The 18,973-nt window shown below is 43.4% G+C and overlaps 1 protein-coding gene across 1 annotated transcript in view; it reads right to left on the bottom strand.

Annotated features, from left to right (window-relative positions):
* TMIGD1 (transmembrane and immunoglobulin domain containing 1) overlaps window positions 1-18,654 on the bottom strand; it is a 62,305-nt gene extending 43,651 nt beyond the window's left edge. Inside the window, exon 1 of the mRNA XM_086359916.1 lies at window positions 18,524-18,654. The gene's annotated coding sequence lies outside the window, so the exon portion shown is untranslated. The remainder of the gene's footprint in view (window positions 1-18,523) is intronic.
* Window positions 18,655-18,973: the final 319 nt, after the last annotated feature.

Here is an 18,973-nt window from a genome sequence, read left to right as displayed (position 1 = left end):
CAGATCAGTCGCTCAGTCGTGTCCGACTCTTTGAGACCCAATGAATCGCAGCACGCCAGGCCTCCCTGTCCATCACCAACTCCTGGAGTTCACTCAGACTCACGTCCATCAAGTCGGTGATGCCATCCAACCATCTCATCCTCTGTCGTCCCCTTCTCCTCTTGCCCCCAATCCCTCCCAGCATCAGAGTCTTTTCCAATGAGTCAACTCTTCGCATGAGGTGGCCAAAGTACTGGAGTTTCAGCTTTAGCATCATTCCTTCCAAAGAAATCCCAGGGCTGATCTCCTTCAGAATGGACTGGTTGGATCTCCTTGCAGTCCAAGGGACTCTCAAGAGTCTTCTCCAACACCACAGTTCAAAAGCATCAACTCTTCAGTTCTCAGCCTTCTTCACAGTCTAACTCTCACATCCATACATGACCACAGGAAAAACCATAGCCTTGACTAGACGGACCTTTGTTGGTAAAGTAATGTCTCTGCTTTTGAATATTCTATCTAGATTGGTCATAACTTTCCTTCCAAGGAGTAAGCGTCTTTTAATTTCATGGCTGCAGTCACCGTCTGCAGTGATTTTGGAGCCCAGAAAAATAAAGTCTGACACTGTTTCCCCATCTATTTCCCATGAAGTGATGGGACCGCATGTTGTAATCTTTGTTTTCTGAATGTTGAGCTTTAAGCCAACTTTTTCACTCTCCACTTTCACTTTCATCAAGAGGCTTTTGAGTTCCTCTTCACTTTCTGCCATAAGGGTGGTGTCATCTGCATATCTGAGGTTTTTGATATTTCTCCCGGCAATCTTGATTCCAGCTTATGTTTCTTCCAGTCCAGCATTTCTCATGATGTACTCTGCATAGAAGTTCAATAGACAGGGTGACAATATATAGCCTTGATGAACTCCTTTTCCTATTTGGAACCAGTCTGTTGTTCCACGTCCAGTTCTAAGTGTTGCTTTCTGACCTGCATACAAATTTCTCAAGAGACAGATCAGGTGGTCTGGTATTCCCATCTCTTTCAGAATGTTCCACAGTTTACTGTGATCCATACAGTCAAAGGCTTTGGCATAGTCAATAAAGCAGAAATAGATGTTTTTCTGGAACTCTCTTGCTTTTTCCATGATCCAGCGGATGTTGGCAATTTGATCTCTGGTTCCTCTGCCTTTTCTAAAACCAGCTTGAACATCAGGAAGTTCACGGTTCACATATTGCTGAAGCCTGGCTTGGAGAATTTTGAGCATTACTTTACTAGCGTGTGAGATGACTGCAATTGTGTGGTAGTTTGAGCATCCTTTGGCATTGCCTTTCTTTGGGATTGAAATGAAAACTGACCTTTTCCAGTCCTGTGGCTACTGCTGAGTTTTGCAAATTTGCTGGCATATTGAGTGCAGCACTTTCATAGCATCATCTTTCAGGATTTGGAATAGCTCAACTGGAATTCCATCACCTCCACTAGCTTTGTTCATTGTGATGCTTTCTAAGGCCCACTTGACTTCACATTCCAGGATGTCTGGCTCTAGGTCAGTGATCACACCATTGTGATTATCTGGGTCGTGAAGATCTTTTTTGTACAGTTCTTCTGTGTATTCTTGCCACCTCTTCTTAATATCATCTGCTTCTGTTAGGTCCATACCGTTTCTGTCCTTTATCGAGCCCATCTTTGCATGAAGTGTTCCTTTGGTATCTCTGATTTTCTTGAAGACATCTCTAGTCTTTCCCATTCTGTTGTTTTCCTCTATTTCTTTGCATTGATCGCTGAGGAAGGCTTTCTTATCTCTTCTTGCTATTCTTTGGAACTCTGCATTCAGATGCTTATATCTTTCCTTTTCTCCTTTGCTTTTCGCTTCTCTTCTTTTCACAGGTATTTGTAAGGCTTCCCCAGACAGCCATTTTGCTTTTTTGCATTTCTTTTCCATGGGGATGGTCTTGATCCCTGTCTCCTGTACAATGTCATGAACCTCATTCCATAGTTCATCAGGCACTCTATCTATCAGATTTAGGCCCTTAAATCTATTTCTCACTTCCACTGTATAATCATAAGGGATTTGATTTAGGTCATACCTGAATGGTCTAGTGGTTTCCCTACTTTCTTCAATTTAAGTCTGAATGGCCACATACAATGACTAAATTCATGAAAGTGAATAATCCTTCATATATCTAGGCAAAAAACATGAGTCACTTGTAACAGGAAGAGGTAAATCTGGGTTCAGACTTATTCACAGCAATGACCCATGTTAGAAGATGTTAGAGCAATATTTATAAAGTTCTAAGGAAAAATGTAGGTGATCCAAGAATTTTATACCTGATCAAAATTCCGTGTATGAAGGCAGCCAACAAACAGTTTCAAATACGCAAAGGCCTGGCTCAGGTAAGGCACACGCAAATACTTGAAAACAATTCTTTTCTTGGTTGTTCTTTATTTATTTTTGCCTATGCTGAGTTGTGGCAGGCGAGGGCCACTCTCTGCTTGTGGCACATGGGCTCTAGAGTGTGGACTCAGTAGTTGCGGTGCACAGGCTTAGTTGCCCCATGGCCTGTGGGATCTTATAGTTGCCAGACCAGGGCGCGAACCCCTGTCCCCTGCACTGGCAGGCAGGTTCTTAACCACTGGACCACCAGGGAAGTCCCATTCACTACTTCCCAGAAAAGCTACCTAATGAAGAAATCCAGCCAATTAAGACATTTCGCAGTGAAAAACCAGGGAACGGGGAAAATAGGATATAACAAGACTAGTCATGAAGTCGAATCTATGTACATTTAAAAATAAGGCAAAAGAACTGCAGGCATCGCAAAATACGACCTACGTGTTTCAACAAGGAAGAAAAGCAAAGGGAGAAGGACATCCACGCAGTGGGGTGGCTCAGTATGGAGTCTCAGAGCCGGGTGGAGCAAGGAGAGCGTTCCCTCAGGGGAACAACTCAGCACAGGGTTGGGTGTCCATCCGAATCTAAGCAGGGTGCCTGTGCTGGAGTGCAAGGAGCTGGAGCCTGAGCGAGGGACGAAGGGCGTCCACATGGAGCGGTGACGGTGGTGGTGGTGAAGGCTCAGTGCAGGGTTTAGACTCTGAGCCAGATGAGGAAAATGTCCATGCACGGGGTGACCTAGTGAGGGTATCAGAGCCCAAATAGGGTGGAGGAGGGCCTCCCTAGGGGTGCACCGACTGGCATAGGTTGTGAGACTGGCATCCTGTGAGAGCAGGGTGAGGAGGAATCCCCAATGGAGGGACATAAAAGCTTTTATTATGACTTTTCTGAAAGTAGGTTCTTAGTTTTTTAAATGTGCTTTAACACATCAGATTTTTTTTCCCCCCTGATATTGCAGCTACTTACCTGGGAGCAAACAACACAGAAAATAGATTTAAAGTCTTATTACTGAATGTCTACAAACAGTGGGATTAACATATTAGATCACATGACACTGATTCCTTTCTTGACTTCAGTTCAATTCAGTTCAGTCACTCAGTCATGTCCAACTCTTTGAGACCCCATGAATCGCAGCACGCCAGGCCTTCCTGTCCATCACCAACTCCTGGAGTTCACTCAGATTCACGTCCATCGAGTCGGTGATGCCATCCAGCCATCTCATCCTCTGTCGTCCCCTTCTCCTCTTGCCCCCAATCCCTCCCAGCATCAGTCTTTTCCAATGAGTCAACTCTTCGCATGAGGTGGCCAAAGTATTGGAATTTCAGCCTCAGCATCAGTACTTCCAATGAACACCCAGGGTTGGTCTCCTTTAGAATGGACTGGTTGGATCTCCTTGCAGTCCAAGGGACTCTCAAGAGTCTTCTCCAACACCACAGTTCAAAAGCATCAATTCTTCAGTGCTCAACTTTCTTCACAGTCCAACTCTCACATCCATACATGACCACTGGAAAAACCATAGCCTTGACTAGATGGACCTTTGTTGGTAAAGTAATGTCTCTGCTTTTGAATATGCTATCTAGGTTGGTCATAACTTTCCTTCCAAGGAGTAAGCGTCTTTTAATTTCATGGCTGCAGTCACCATCTGCAGTGATTTTGGAGCCCCCCAAAATAAAGTCTGTCACTGTTTCCACTGTTTCCCCATCTATTTCCCATGAAGTGATGGGACCAGGTGCCATGATCTTAGTTTTCTGAATGTTGAGCTTTAAGCCAACTTTTTCACTCTCCACTTTCACTTTCATCAAGAGGCTTTTTAGCTCCTCTTCACTATGTTTCTTGCCTTAGCAACACATAAGTAATTCTTGGTGTATCAATAAGGAATTTGTTGTGCTAATTTAAGAATAAAATATTTTAACGCTACTTAAAGACTGTAAACTTAGTAGGCTGCATGCTGCTGCTGCTGCTAAGTTGCTTCAGTCGTGTCCAACTCTGTGTGACCCCATAGACGTGTCTGACTCTGTGCGACCCCATAGACAGCAGCCCACCAGGCTCCCCCGTCCCTGGGATTCTCCAGGCAAGAATACTGGAGTGGGTTGCCATTTCCTCCTCCAATGCATGAAAGTGAAAAGTGAAAGTGAAGTCGCTCAGTCGTGTCCGACTCTTAGCGACCTCATGGACTGCAGCCTACCAGGCTCCTCCGTCCATGGGATTTTCCAGGCAAGAGTACTGGAGTGGGGTGTCATTGCCTTCTCCGAGTAGGCTGCATATAGACCCTGAAAATTCCTGGACCACCTCACTTTGCAGTGCTCTGTTCACCTCTTTCCTAAATAGCCCCATGAAGCTCAGTCAGCATTCAGGGTTTTCTGGGACACCACCCACTGCAAAGTTTGAGCTTTGGAACCAGTTCTGAATTTCCCTGTGGTTTCACACTTACTGCATTTTCTTCTCACCTTGCCACTACCCACGCAGACTCAGCCTTCTTGGCTGTATCAACTTTGGGTTGCTTCACTTCCTGGCTTCGGGGAAGCTACAGCTGTAAGAGCTTTCACAGGCTAAGCAGGTGACCTATATAAGGCACACAAATTAGAGCCGAGATGCAGAAAAGCCACAAGGGCACTTTCTGATGATGTTGGGATGTGAAGAATCTTGCACCCCCATCTCTCACTGTCGGCCTCCGTTGAGGTCTCTCTGATCTCCCATCATTCACAAACTGTCTTGGAGATATTTTGGGGGTGATACTGTCTTCACATGAATGAAAACTTGTGTTCAGGACACAAGAAGTGCCATTCAGGATCAGAATAATGGTTCAGTGGGCTCGGGGTTTTTATTATGGCTTTCAGTGCTATCAAGCTCCATCAGCAGCAGTTCCAATCTCTGGCCTCTAAACTGGTGCTGATATGAGAAGATTTTAAAAAATTAATCTGTGATGAAATAAAACAAGTAAGAAAAACGTGGGAGAACATGTCCAGATGTTTTGGGGGAAAGAACTGTTTATCCTGAGACTACGTCCTTAAGTTTTGGGGTTTGTTTTCATTTGTTTTTGGTTGCACTGGATCTTAGCTGAGGCACAAGGGCTTTCTCTAGTTGCCCTTAGGCATGTGGGGTCTTAGTTCCCTGACCGTGGATTCAACCTGTGTCCCCTTGCATTGGAAGACGGATTCTCAACCACTGGACCACCAGCTAAGTCCCCTTACATTTTTCTTTATAGTTTCAGAAATATCCCTCCTTTTGTGAAATCAGGTGATAGTAAATGGTGGGTTGTTTGTTGTTTTTCCTGTGTGTCTTGTTCGGAAAAATAAAAAGGAGACGATCATAGTCTCTGTGCAACTTTTTTCAATACTCTCTTTTTTAAAAAATTGTACTGAGATACACATAACTTGAAATTTACCATCTGAATAATTTTTAAGTATACAGAACAGTGGTATCAAGTACAGTCGCAATGTTGTACGACCGTGACCAACATCCGTCTCTGGAACTCTTTGTCTTGCTTTACCCATTAAACTCTAACTCCCATTCCCCCCTCCCCTTCCCAGCCCCTGGCTGCTGTCATTTACTTCTGCCTCTATGAATTTGCGGAGAAGGCAACAGCACCCCACTCTAGTACCCTTGCCTGGAAAATCCCATGGATGGAGGAGCCTGGTGGGCTGCAGTCCATGGGGTCGCTAAGAGTTGGACACGACTGAGCGACTTCACTTTCACTCTTCACTTTCATGCAGTGGAGAAGGAAATGGCAACCCACTCCAGTGTTCTTGCCTGAAGAATCCCAGGGATGGGGGAGCCTGGTGGGCTGCTGTCTATGGGGTCGCACAGAGTCAGACATGACTGAAGCAACTTAGCAGCTATAAATTTGACTACTCTAGGTACCTCATGTGGGTGAAATCATACAGTACCTGTCTTTTTGTGACTGGCTTCTTTCACTTAGCATAATGTCCTCAAAGTTCATCTGTGGTGTAGCGAGTGTCAGACTTTCCTTCCTTTTGAGAGCTGAATAATGTTCCATTGTATGTAAACATCACTTTTGTTTATCCGTTCTTCTGTCAGTGGATATTTGTATTATTTCCACCTTTTGGCTATTGTAAATAATGCTATAAATACGGGTGTACAATATTCTTTTTTAAATTGATGTATGATTTACATAAAATGTACAGACTTTAATGATGTTTGATGAGCTTTGACAAACATATTGATCAATATGCTGCTGCTGCTGCTGCTAAGTCACTTCAGTCGTGTCCGACTCTGTGCAATCCCATAGACGGCAGCCCACTAGGCTCCTCTGTCCCTGGGATTCTCCAGGCAAGAACACTGGAGCTGGTTGCCATTTCCTTCTCCAATGCATGAAAGTGAAAAGTGAAAGTGAAGTCGCTCAGTCGTGCCTGACTCTTAAGCGACCCCATGGACTGCAGCCCACCAGGCTCCTCTGTCCATGGGAGTTTCCAGGCAAGAGTACTGGACTGGGGTGCCATTGCTTTCTCCGATTGATCAATATAGCTGCCACCATATAGAACATTTCTATGACCTCAGAAAGTTCACCAGTGTCTCCTCCCAAACAAACTCCTCCCACTCTCCTGATCTTTATCACCATAATCAATTAGTTTTGCCTGTTCCAGAACTTAATAAAAATGGAATCATACAGTATGTATTGTTTTGTGTGACATCTTTTGCTCAATAGAAAGTTTTTTGAGATTGAGCCACATTATCATAACTCATTACCTTTCATTGCTAAGTGTTATGCCATTGTATAAATATATACAATTTGTTTATCCATTCTCATTCGGGTTGCTTCCAGTTGGGAGCTATCATGAATAAAACTGCTAAGAACATTCTTGTATATCTTTTTGTGGACATATGTTTTCATTTCTCTTAGGTAAAGGCCTAGAAATGGAATCTCTCTCATGGGAGAGTTGTATGTGTAACTATTAGAAAATGCCAAAGTTTTCCTAAGTGTTTTATTTTGTTTTAAGTTTACCATTTTACCCCTTGGCCCTCAGCAATGTCTGAGAGTCCCAGTTTTTCCACATTTTCACCATTTGGTATTGCCAAATAAAATTATTTTAACAGAGAACAGACTTATGGACACCTGCAAGGGAAGGAGCTGCTGATGCTGCTGAATCACTTTAGTCATGTCCGACTCTGTGCGACCCCAGAGACGGCAGCCCGCCAGGCTCCCCTGTTCCTGGGATTCTGCAGGGGAAGGAGAGGGTGGGATAAGTTGAAAGAGTAGCACTGACGTATTACACTACCATATGTTAAACAGACAGCTAGTGGGAAGCTGCTATATAACACAGGGAGCCCAGACCAGAGCTGGGTGGGATGGGGGTGGGGAGTGGGAGGGCGGCTCAAGAGGGAAGGGATATATGTATATTTATAACTGATTCACATTGTTGTATACCAGAAACCAATGCAACACTGAAAAGCAATTATCCTCCAATTTAAAATAAATTTTTAAAAAACCTACCCTGACTTGGCAGTTATACCAGCTTTTCCTCCCTCACACGATACAACTGATGCAAAAAAGAGAAAATTAAAAAAAAAATTTTTTTTAACCATTCTAATTGATGTATGGTAGTGATAGGGGCAGAATGAAGGGACAAAATAGGTGATTAAATAGTTAATCTCATTAGGGGGATTGTAAGTAGAAACATATGGAGAGACCCTGAAAGTTAATGATTACTCAAGAAAGCAGGTTTGCTTAACCACAAAACCAAGCAGGCTTGCTTAGCAACAAAATCATGCAACGGAAGCGTGAGACATGCCCCCAAATAATAAAATGATGCTTACATAAGACTTACATCCTGCCCAGTGAGCCCCAGGAGTTAGTACCCCCAAAACATGTTCTTTGGCCCCTAAGACATGTTCTTTGCACAATACCCCCCGAACAATAAAACAATAGTAGAAAATACGGCCTACAACCTGCCCAATGGTGTTATTAAGTTAATGACCCCCAAAATAGGCTCTGTGCCCACAAAAAATCAATCATTTATGGGAAGGTGACTTTTCAAAATCAAAGACCCTCATTTTACTGAGACCGACAAATATTTTTCCAAAGTGCTACGACAGTCCTGGCCAGACCATATGGGGAGGGACAAGTAAACTTCCCTGCCCTACCTAGGGGAGGAGCTGATGATGGAAGCATGATGTCTACTCAAGAAAGACAAAGTTCTTCTCCCCCTCCCCATTTTTCCTTTGATTATAAAACTGTAGCCCATGAAGTTCTCAGTGCACAGCATTTCTCACTCACCTTCTTGTGAGCCTCACAAGCATTCTACTCTAATAAAGCATTTACTTCTTACCTACCACTTTGTCCTTGGTGAATTCTCTGCACTGAAACATAAAGGACTATGATACCAGAGCTCTTTATTTTCTTGGGCTCCAAAATCTCTAGATGGTGACTGCAGCCATGAAATTAAAAGATGCTTGCTCCTTGGAAAAAAAGCTATGACCAACCTAGACAGCATATTAAAAAGCAGAGACATTACTTTGCTGAGAAGATCCATCTAGTCAAAGCTATAGTTTTTCCAGTAGTCATGTATGGATGTGAGAGTTGGACCATAAAGAAAGCTGAGTGCCGAAGAATTGATGCTTTTGAACTGTGATATTGAAGACTCTTGAAAGTCCCTTTAGACAACAAGATCAAACCAGTTAATCCTAAGGGAAATCAGTCCTGAATATTCATTGGAAGGACTGATGCTGAAGCTCCAACACTTTGACCATCTGATGTGAAGAATTGACTCATTGGAAAAGACCCTGATTCTGGGAAAGATTGAAGGCAGAAGGAGAAGCGGACAACAGAGGACAAGATGGATGGATGGCATCACTGACTTGATGGACATGAGTTTGAGCAAGCTGTGGGAGTTGGTGATGGACAGGGAGGCCTGGTGTGCTGCAGTCCATGGGATTGCAAAGAGTCGGACATGACTGAGTGACTGAATGGAACAGACCAGAGCTCTTCAGAGCCCCTCTGAAATGACACCAATCCGTTTCAGTAGTACCTGTGCAACCTAACTTCCTTCAGGAATATTCTACCAGATGGCTTTGCTAGGACAGGATTCTTTAGATAAAAGTTAAAGAAACACCACTTAAACCAGTTTAAGCGGGAAGCAGAAAGTATTGCCTCCTGCAAGCAAACGATGGATGGAGAGGTGGAGCTGCCCTCAGGACTGACTGGTTCTCTTCAGATCACTCTCTGGCACATCTTTTCTCTGCCTCTCTTTGCGTGTTGGCTTCATTTTTGAAATTCCATTGTCCCTGTGAAATCAGAACTTTGTCTTCAAGCAAGTCTAGGCTTCCATCCACATAGCCTTCCAACTGAGCAGAGAAGAAAGCACTTTCCCCTTAGTTGCAGTTAGAGAACTCTGATGATCCTGGTTTGGGATTCATGCCATCCCTGAACCAATCACCATATTTATGGTGGAGATCTATCTGGGTTGTGTGCCTGCTCTAGGGCTGGAGATTGGAGAAACTGTGATTGGGCCACCCTGCCATAGGTATGTTTGGAATGGGGAAGGACAGTTTCCAGAGGAGCAGAGTACCTTTTGAGACAGATAAAACAATAAATGGCTATATATAGATGCCTGACTTTTAAGGAAAATCTATATTTCCATGAAATACAAATGTCTTGGAACACTCATTCTTCAATTCACTGAAACTACAAATCAGTGATATAGCCCAGACACTTAAAAAGTTTTTTTAATTGAAGTATAGTTGATTTACAATGTTGTATTAGTTTCAGAGGTATAGTTAGTGGTTCAGGTATATATACATACATAGGTATATTCTTTTTCATATTCTTTTCCATGATGGCTTATTACAGGATATTGAATCTAGTTTCCCGTGCTATACAGAAGGACCTTGCTGTTTGTGTATTTTATACGTAGTAGTTTGTGTCTGGTAATTCCAAATTCCTGGTTTATCCCACCCTGCCCCTTTTCCGCTATGGTAACCATTACTTTGTTTTCTATGTCTGTGAATCTGTTTGTTTTGTAAATAAGTTCATTTGTATCATATTTTAGATTCCAGATACAAGTGATATCATATGGTATTTGTTGTTCTCTTTCTGACTTATGTCTCTTAGTATAATCTCTAGGTTCACCTATGTTGCTGCAAATGCATTATTTCATTCTTTTTTATGGCTGAGTAGTAGTACACTGTATACACACACACACACACACACACACCACTTTTCTTTATCCACTTGTCTGTTGATGGACATTTATGTTGCTTCCATGTCTTGGCTACTATGTAATTAGTAACATTACTAAGTAATGCTGCTATGAACATTGGAGTGCATGTATTTTTTTGAATTAGAGTTTTCTCTGGATGTATGCTCAGGAGTGGAGCCCAGGCACATCTAATCTCACTCAATTTGTTGTACCTCTCAGCCATGGGCATATCTAACCATCCGTGAACCAATTCTATTTAGGTTTTGGCTTCAGTACAGTTCAGTTCAGTCACTCAGTCGTGTCTGACTCTTTGTGACCCCATGGACTGCAGCACGTCAGGCTTCCCTGTCCAACACCAACTCCTGGAGTTTACTCGAACTCATGTCCGTTGAGTTGGTGATGCCATCAAACCATCTCATCCTCTGTCATCCCCTTCTCCTCCTACCTTCAATCTTTCCCAGCATCAGGGTTTTTTCCAATGAGTTAGTTCTTCACATCAGGTGGGCAAAGTAGTGGAGTTTGACTTTCAGCATCAGTCCTTCCAATGAATATTCAGGACTGATTTCCTTTAGGATGGACTGATTTGATCTCCTTGCTGTCCAAGGGACTCTTAAAAGTCTTCTCTAATACCACAGTTCAAAAGCATCAGTTCTTCGGTGCTCAGCTTTCCTTATAGTCCAACTCTCATATCCATACATGACTACTGGAAAAACCACAGCTTTGACTAGATGGACCTTTGTTGGCAAAGGTCATCTGCTTTTTAATATGCTGTCTAGGTTGGTCATAACTTTTCTTCCAAGGAGCAAGCATCTTTTAATTTCATGGCTTATATGTCCTTTTAGGCAAACTTAGGAACTGGGAGAGAAGTGCTACTTAAGCAACATTCTGTTGTGCTCGGTAGCCAAAATCCCATCTGGGGAATTTCCCAGGTGGTCCGATGGCTAGAACTCCACGTTACCACTGCAGGGGGCCCGGGTTCAGTCCCTGGTCAGGGAACTAGATCCCACAGGCCTCAACTAAGAATTTGCATGCTGCAATGAAGATTGAAGATCCTGCATTCTGCAAGTAAGACCTGGCACAGCCAAATAAATAAATAAACATTAAAAAAAAAATTCCTTTCCCTGTTGCCAAATTATCCTCCTTCTACTCATTAACAACCATTGAAGTTACCAGAAATTGGGAGAGAGAAAAGCTGCCACGGGAGTGAGAAAGGCAAATATCATCCTTCCTCTTAAGAGCTTTTTAAGGGTTGGGAAGGTGCCCACAGCTAGGGCACCCCTTAAGGCACCAGCAAAGCAGGAACATCAGAATGAGAGAAACATTCATCTTTCCTGTCATCTGAATTTTGTAATCCTTAAATCCAGAAGGAAGCTATTTTGATTCTAGAACATATGCAAGGTTTGTATCATTTTGAAAAATAAAATTTGAATTTGAATTTTATTTTGGGAATGGGAAACCATAATTTCTTTAGTTCTTGAGGCTCTTCTTACTCTGGCCTGAATTGTGTTTTCCTTACTTCTATGTCCAGAGCTTGGATTTGGATCTGGCATAGAGACAGTGCTTAGTCAAGTTCTATTGGATGGATTAATAAATGGATGGAAGACCCACAGAGTAGAATGAAATGCTAGAAAAGCTTTGGGAGTGGGTGTACAGCTGCATTGGGAAGCAGCATTAGAGAACCTGCTGGAACATCTGCTCTGGTGCCCCCAGAGATTTGCTATAATTTCCATCTGTTCTGTCTTGTCTTTGGTTGCATTGGTTCGACCTGGTTTTTGAATTATTTTGTGTGTTTGTTTGTTTTGGTCCTGCTGTGCAACATGCAGGACTTTAGTTCCCCAACCAGGGATTTGAAGCATGCAGTGTTAACCACTGGACCGCCAGGGTAGTCCCCATTTCAACTTGTTTTTATCTGACTTCGTTGTTCTTTCCTTTCTGTGTAAAGTGTTTCCCTTCTCTATTGAGCAAATGAGCTAGTGATTGCTTCTTATGAGGATCATTTTGCAAACCCACTGCTCTATCCTGTGTCCCTGGCACTCGGGGTCTCCTGGGGAGCCTTGGCTTTTGTGTGGGCTTGCAGCATTTCAGCAGCGGCCTTCTCCTTGTCACTGATATCCTTCTCTTGCCCTGTTTCCACCCAGACCTATAACAGAGAGAGGACTGCAAATTGTTCCCATAAATAGTATCAGTCTCTTCACCTTCTGGAGCTTTGTCTTGTACTTTTGAGATACAGTCCAGCTGGCTGGGTGTGAATGTGCTTTGTTTGTGCCAATTCAGTCTCGGCAAGTATTTTCATCAAAATTGCTGACTGCCAGAGCATCCCTGGTAACTGAATATTTTTCTGGCTTGGAGGTGTGAGTTGTGCTCTGGGGCCTTTATGCAAGAGCTCACAGTCTCAGTTTATTGCTGTTTATATTGGAGGATGTCTTTGGATCTGGGCAGACCTGACTACATCTGGGCAAGAGAGTGCTTAGTCCCATTTTAATTTGTTTTTAGACTCTAGGACTAGCTTTGGACAGAACTAGAAAACAAGTATAAGGATTTCCCCGGTGATCCAGTGGTGAAGAATCTGTCAACCAATGCAGGGAACATGTGCTGGGTCCCTGGTCCACAGCTAAGCCTATGCGCTGCAAATACTGAAGCCCCCTGTACTCTAGAGACCATGCTCTTCAACCAGAGACGCCAATGAGAAGCCGACACACTTCAGCTAGAGAATAGCCCCTGCTCTCTGCAACTAGAGAAACCTCATGCTCAGCAATGAAGATCCAGTGCAGCCAGTAAACAAATGATTTTTTTAAAAAAAAGAAAATAAGGTGTAACCCAAATAAAACTAAGCTATCCTCAGCCCTATCTCAGCACTGTCACATCCAAAGGAATTCAAGTGGAACTCCCATAAAACACCTGAGAAGTAAAGCATGGTAAGTCTTTACAGAAGTTATCTTTAAGGTGCGTCTCTCTTAAAGTCTCACATTTCTCAAGACCTTCCTCCAACTTCTTATCTTTATGAAATTCCTCCTTCCTCATGCATGCTCTTTATTACTCTCCCCACTCTTATGGAAGGCAGAGTGCTAGTTTTTTTTTTTAATTGAGATAAAACTCACATAAGATAAAATTAACTATTTTAAAGTGTACAGTCCAGAGGCATTTAGTACATTCATAATATTGTGCAACCATCAGCTTTATCTAGTTTCACAATATTTTCACTGCCCAAAAGGAATCCCTGTGCCCATCAAGTACCTCCCATTCCCCCTTGCACTTGTATTTTCAAAATTGGGGTTGACACATATCAACTGCCACGTGCAAAATAGATAGTTAATGGGAAACTGCTGTAGAGCACAGGGAGATCAGCTTGGCGCTCTGTGATGATCTACGGGGTGGGATGTGGGGGTGGGAGGGGATATATCTATACATACAGCTGATTCACTTCCTTGTACAGCAGAAACCAACACAACATTGTAAAGCAGCTATATGTATGGCAACACACACACAAACACACACACAGCCTCCCTGGGTGATTTTAAAGGGTAAGTGGTGTTGAGATTCATCAGTTTGATACAATCTAGTCCCTCTGGGAACTTCCCCTACTGACATCCCCACTCTACCCTGTAGGCTAAGCAGTCAAGCCAAAGAAATGTGGCGGCAAGTTCTGTTTTTAGCCCCAGTCCATGGCAACCCTATTCCTCCCCTTTCAGCATTTTTCTCTCTCTCTCCTGTCCCTTCCACCTGTATGCCATTCTCGTGGGTCCATACCCTCAAGCAGCTATTACACAAAATCCATCCTGGTGTCAGCTGACAAAACTCTGAAGATCCCTGGTGTGTTTGCCTTTAAATTGAGGATTTAGCCTTTTAGACACAGAGGAACCTCTGTCTAGGGGTACCCTTTAGGTACTATTCAGATGGGAGAGAAAAGGACTGTTTCAGAAATGAATGAGTCTTTCTCAGTTTCTCTGTTACCTATAAAAGAGGCGGCTACTAAAACAACTATGGGGCTTAAAATTGGAAGATAGTGCGGTTAGTCTTCCCTGCTGGCTCATTTTATAAATGCTTAAACATTTGTTAAGGGCTTATTAAGTGGCACAGTGATAAAAGATCAGCCTGCCAATGCAGGAACTGTGGGTTCAAGCCCTGGGTTGAGAAGATCCCCTGAAGAAGGAAATGGCAACCCACTCCAGTCCTCTTGCCTGGGAAATCCCATAGACAGAGGAGCCTGGTAGGCTACAGTCCATGGGGTCGCAAAGAATCAGACACAACTTAGAGACCAAACAAATAATCCTAGGTGCGTGTGTGTGTGTGCTCAGTCACTCAGTCGTGTCCAACTCTGCAACCACATGGACTGCTAGGTACAAGATACTTAATCTCTCAGAGCCTATATTCTTATCTGAAAAATGAGGATGATGATACTGACCTCAAAGGATTGTACTAATATTTCAATAAATTGCAGCCTCAGAAACTGATTCTGATTGAAAACTGGTTTATTGGAAAGATATTGGCTGACTCACAGAATTGCTAGAAGAGTTTGAAAATCAGAAAGTGAAAGTGTTAGTTGCTCAATCATGTCTGATTCTTTGCGACCCCTTGGACTGTATAGCCCACCAGGCTCTTCTGCCCATGGAATTCTCCAGGCAAGAATACTGGAGTAGGTTGCCATTCCCTTCTCCAGGGGATCTTCTCGACCCAGGATTGAACCCAGGTCTCCTGCATTGCAGGCAGATTCTTTTCCATCTGAGCTGCCAGGGAAGCCCAGGGACAATGCCCCAAAGTGAGTGGCAGAACTTGGGGAAGTGCTGCCACTGTCACTGATACCAACCATTGCAGCTTGTCTCCCCCACTGCCTGCCCCCACCACTGGCGCTGAGAGCTGGATGGATGCTCTGTTTCCTGTGTCACCCCAGAGATTGTATGTTGCCGCCACCCTTACCCATCACAGCTACATCCACAGTCTCTGTGTCTTTGCATCGTTGTTGTTTAGTGGCTAAGTCCTGTCTGTCTCTTTTGCAACCCCATGGACTGTAGCCTGCCAGGCTCCTCTGTTCACGGGATTTCCCAGGCAAGAATATTGGAGTGGGAAATTGCCATTTTCTTCTCCAGGGGATCTTCCTGACCCAAGGATCAAACCCACATCTCCTGCAGTGCAGGTGGATTCTTTACGACTAAACTGCCAGGGAAGCCTGGCTCCCAATTCAAAGCCTGTCACAGGTTCATCTGCTTGGCCAAACTGAGGCCCATTTTCCAGAAGGCATTTTCAGACCCTGCCTTCCACCGAGACCCCAAAGGTGGAGGGTTCTCCAAATGAGGGGGAAGGGTTTCAGATGCTGGACAGTCAAAAATAAGGACAGATATTCCTTTTCTAAATTAAGAGGATTAGTGAGACAAACTGCCTATTGTAAACACTAAAGCCCTGTACAGGGATTAGTTACCGGCACTTTGTACATAGTTACTTATTTCGCTGTTACAGCACTTCCTCTTCCTTATCCCTTTTTTCTTCCTTCACATGCCTCTACCCCCATCCCAGGACAGTGCCTGCAGACGTACTTCATAATGTTGAATAAATAAAACCTGCTGCTGCTTAGGTTTGGTTGGTGAAACAGTTTGGTATTGACTGGCCATAGTATTGGTTCAGACCTAGACATGTGACCTCAAGTGATCAGCAAAACTGATTGCACAAGGGCATCCTCTGTTGCTGAGTATGAATAAGAAGGGGGGGGCTTCCTGGGTGGCTCAGCAATAAAGAATCCACTTGCAATGCAGGAGGCGTGGGTTCAGTCCTTGGGCTGGGAAGATCCCCTGGAGAAGGAAATGCAACCCACTCCAATATTCTCATCTGGAGAATCCCATGGACTTCCACCCAGAGGAGCCTGGTGGGCTGAGGTTCATGGACTCACAGAGTCAGACACGACTGAAGTGACTAAGCACAGCATGTGAATAAGAAAGCATGTGGCTTTCGGAGCTTCTGGCAGCCCTCTTGGGACCACAAAGAGAATCAGAATAAAGTGAACATTGTATTATAGAATGCAAGGGTCAAGGACAAAAAGAAAGCAGGTGGTTGGTGACCATTTAGCCACAGGATAAAGCTATGCCTGAATCCAGACTTCTTCTTTGGACTTCTCAGTTACATGAGCCAATACATTCCATTTATTATTCAAACTAGAATGAGTCAGGTTTTCTGATATGTACAACTGAAAGTAACTGATACCTGCTTCCCTCCCTCTCTACCTCATGAGAATAGAACTGCTGTCCATTTGGTGCTGGCAAATAGAGAGGGTTTTTTTTGAAATACAGATGAAAATCATTATTATGGCCTCATGTTTGGGCAGCAGCCTATCTATGCCCTAGAATCAGGCCTGACTAAGACAGAAGGGGCTGACCTAACCAAGGGCAATTTTTCAAAGTGATTTCAATAAACATCTTTCATTTCTCTTTGGCCTGGAAAGATAAGGACTCTGAGGAAGTAAGAGCAAATGTTATAGAAATGAAAACAAACCAACAAAACAAGCCAACAAACCCCTCTGTCCCATATCCCATTAGCAGGTCCTGATGACATGTTAAAACACTGCTGGTCCCCATGGTCAATGGCTGAAAACTATTACTCTCCATTTCTCTCTCCCACCCCTTGTGATGAATATTTCACATCTTTCTCTCTTTCCTCAAACCTCCAACAGCTATTATAACATCCTTACCCTCAACTGATGGCTGCAACATCCCATTTCATTTAGAAAATAAAGGCAATCAGCAGAGAATATCTACCAGCTCCCAACATGTCATCTACTCCCTTAATTGTACTTACACTCACACATTCTGCCTTTCCATTTGTGAATACAGCTGAAGTGTCTGTTGTTGTTTAGTCACTAAGTCATGTCCAGCTCTTTTGCAACCCCATGGAATGTAGCCTGCCAGGCTCCTCTATTCATGGGATTTCCCAGGCAAGAATACTGGAGTGGGTTGCCTTTTTCTTCTCCAGGGGATCTTTCTGGACCAGGGGTTGAACCCGAATCTCCTGCATTGGAGGGCGGATTGTTTACCATTAAGCCACCAGGGAAGTGTCTGTGTTCCTACCTAAGACCAAGCCTCTGCTGGTGTATTTGATCCTATGCCCTTCCTTGCCTTGGATACTGACAAGGCCATTTACCTGGTCACTTTCACTAGCCTGTGAAGTTGTCTTTTACTTCTTCCCTTTTACCCAAGTAGTTGCTAAATCTTGTCAATCCAATAACCCAAATATCATTCTAACATATCTTCTCCTTTCTATCCTCTCTAATATTGCCAGAATCAGCTCTTGTCTAGAGGGCAACTGCTTTTAAGTCTGCCCCACACAGCCCCTGGAATTCTCTTGCTGAAACATGGATATGATCCATACCACTCTCTTCATAAACAGTTCTTTAAGTTTTTCACTTGCTGTGGAATAAAGCAAAACTCCTTTGGCATATTTGAAGCCTTTCATCATCTGGCACCATTCTTCTTTCATAGCTATGGCTCCTGCTGCTCCTCCCAACACACCTTATATTCCGGTCACCATTACCCTCTGTTCTCACTGGTCCCTCTGCCTTGACTGCTCTATTCTCCATTTTCTTCCCTGTTTGAGAATTCTTATTAAACACACACATATACAAAATGATGATTTCTGAAAGCTTGTTATATGCCAAGTACCAAGAATTACATTAAACATTATATCTGTACTACCTCACTTAGTTCTCAGAAAAATGAAATAACTTCCCCAAGTTAAAACAGCTAGAAAATGGTTGATCTAGAATTTGAACTCAGTTCATGAACTCAGTATTGATGAAGTTTTCTCTGATGCCTCATCACAATTAGTTGCTTTCTCCTCTGGGTTCCAATAGTGGGGTTTTTCCATTTTAGTTTCATTTTGTCTTGTTTCAGTTCACTCCACAGAAGCAGTCTTATTATTGAGTAAACACACAGACTCCGGAGCCAGACTCCCTGCGTTTGAGTCCTGGATCTGTGGTTTGCTTGTGCCTCAGTGTATCTATCTTTGAAACAGGAGAGTTAATAGTACCTACCTCTGGATTGTTGTGAGGATTAAATGCATCAACGGATGAAAAGGTTTAGTGCAGCGGCTGTTACATAGCGCTGGCCCCATGGATGCATCAGGTCTGCCTGTGTTCTCTCTCTCTCTAGACTCTGGCCTTCTAGCAGAGAACAATCCTTTATTTATCCCCCAATCCTCTGTCACCCATAGAGCAGACCTTTAGCTAGATGGATGCTCCATAACCATTTGTCAAATTGAACTTGTCAGTTTGTGGGTGTTTCTGCCAGACCATGTGACATTTACAAGTTCATAATCTATGTTGTGTTTCGATTACCTATGAGTCTTTTAGAAAAAGTCACTACTGAAGACCATCAGGCCATCTAACAAGCTCTGCTTTGTTTTTCAAAAGCCAGGTCATTACCACTCAGCTTCTGTGAACTGGAAATTTTTTCCCAAGTTCCTTCACTTGTGAAGCCAGGAC

This window comes from Bos grunniens, chromosome 19, assembly GCF_055505025.1.
Source record: "Bos grunniens cultivar Pamir isolate PY7600 chromosome 19, Bosgru_T2T1.0, whole genome shotgun sequence".
Lineage (NCBI taxonomy): Eukaryota > Metazoa > Chordata > Mammalia > Artiodactyla > Bovidae > Bos > Bos grunniens.
This window is presented reverse-complemented; position numbering and strand designations above follow the sequence as displayed.